This window comes from Gadus chalcogrammus, chromosome 15 (assembly GCF_026213295.1).
Source record: "Gadus chalcogrammus isolate NIFS_2021 chromosome 15, NIFS_Gcha_1.0, whole genome shotgun sequence".
NCBI classification, from domain to species: Eukaryota; Metazoa; Chordata; class Actinopteri; order Gadiformes; family Gadidae; genus Gadus; species Gadus chalcogrammus.
In genome coordinates, this window is record NC_079426.1 from 5274502 (window position 1) to 5276619 (window position 2118).

A 2118-nucleotide genomic window follows, 5' to 3' on the forward strand; every position below is an offset into this window, starting at 1 on the left:
AAAACTGACTCGTATTTCCATCACCGTTAAAACACAATCTCGCCACCCTTTTCAGGACCGGCGCTTCCAAAGTTCACAAGCGCAGTGCCTCTCAGTGTGCGAAACGAGTGGCATGAACCGGAGGGTCGCCCGCAGCGTCTCCGAAGGAATCTCATTCAACCGGAGCCCACCTCAACGGAGGACGACACACAATTAAAACACCGTGCACTAAGTAGAGGCAGCCCGGCTATTAGTCGGTGCCCGGACTGAGACCCACTTCCATTTCTCCCCGTCTCTCCTACCCCCTCCTCTGCGCTCCCCGGCCGTCCCTGCAGCTGCACGTGTGTATAATTGCATAAGCGTGGGCTTTGTGTTTTAATCTCGTGTCCGAGAAGAGCACGGCACAACAATCAACGAGCAACACACGGAGCCGCATCAAACGCCGCTCCCGAGCTCTCTGATCACCGCCAGCGGCCAGATGTGCCTCTCTCCGGACCGGCCAAGGTAAACATGGGTCTGTGTGGTCCCGCACGCTACCCCCCCCCCCCCCCCCCTCTCCCCCGTGGATAGCATGACAGTGGAGGAGGCTCGCCGACAGCACCTTGCGATGGTACTGCCACGGCAGCAGGTGGGTGCTGGGTTTGGTTTGGGGGTTTTGGTGAGAGGGGGTGGACCGCACCCTGAACGAAGATCTTCAGGAGCCCACCTGACCTGTTTGGTTTTAGCTAGTGTCTAACTGGGTGTGTGCACAACCAGTCCTCCTCCACCATCACTACCACCTCCCCAGGTCTGCTCACTCTAGTCTCCTTCGGTGATCTTCACGGTGGTTGACTGTGTGTGTGTGTGTGTGTGTGTGTGTGTGTGTGTGTGTGTGTGTGTGTGTGTGTCTCTGCTGGTGTGTTCATGTGTGTGTGAGTGAGTGAGAGAGGGGCGTCGGGGAGAAAATGTCTGCCTCACATGCATCAGACATGCTGCAAGAGGAAGGCCCCTCTTCTTCTACGCATGAAAGAGGGTATGGTAGTACTTACTGTACATCGGCACCAAGCTGCAAGTATTTACTACAAATACATATTGATGTGAAACTCTATCCATCTGTCCGTCTGTCTTTCTGTCTGTACTTATATGTGTGTGTTTGTGTGTGTGTGTGTGTGTGTGTGTGTGTGTGTGTGTGTGTGTGTGTGTGTGTGTGTGTGTGTGTGTGTGTGTGTGTGTGTGTCTGTGTGTGTGTGTGTGTGTGTGTGTGTGTGTTTGTGTGTGTTTATATATACTGTATATGCATTATGTATATAGTTCCCATAGCTAGTGGTTGTGAGGCGGGAGGTCTCGAGACTCTACAGACCACAGCGCCAAAGGCTGTCAAAGCCGTGTCCAAGAAGCCGTGTAAGTACGCCCATCATGACTTCCTTCTCATAACGGAAAATAGCACCAGCAGAACACCAACAATCATATATCTGGTGATGCCTAACTAGCCCCTTCGCCTCCTGGTATATATACCACTAATGCGATGCTTTACCCCCGCTTGAAGCGTCCCAGAATAGGGCGACGCTACAACCGCCCAGAGAGCAGCAGGCCGTCTCCCTGCTCTGTCTGGGACACAGTTACCATGCAGATGTTTTGTTTGTTTACTATCGAGCAGATGTTCTTCATCCAAAGCTACTTCTCACCCGGGAACTCAGATACTTGTCGTTAAAGAGCAGGTATTGGTCAGTTAGGATGATCCTCATCCTACACAGTGCTTATTTTAGCTTACGGGGGAGGGGGGGGGGGGATGTGTCTCACGGAGGTGGAGCAGGTTGGCTGGTAACCGGAAGGTCGCTGGTTCAATCCCCGGCTCCCCCTCGCCGAGTGTCGAGGCGTCCCTGAGCGAGGCACCTCGCCCTAGCTGCTCCCAACGTGCGGGCTGTCGCCTTGCATGGCCTGCCACCGCCGTCGGTGTGTGAATGTGTTCATGAACGGGTGAATGTTTTTGCATTGAGTGGTTAGAAAAGTGCTGCATAAATGCGGTCCATTTACCATTGAAGACAGAGCCCAGATATCCGCTTGTTGACAGGGCGATATGGAACACCCTCTATGTGTGTTTATTATGAATGATTATTGAGGTCGGCTCGACCTCTGCAGGATTGATACGTGTCTGACCCA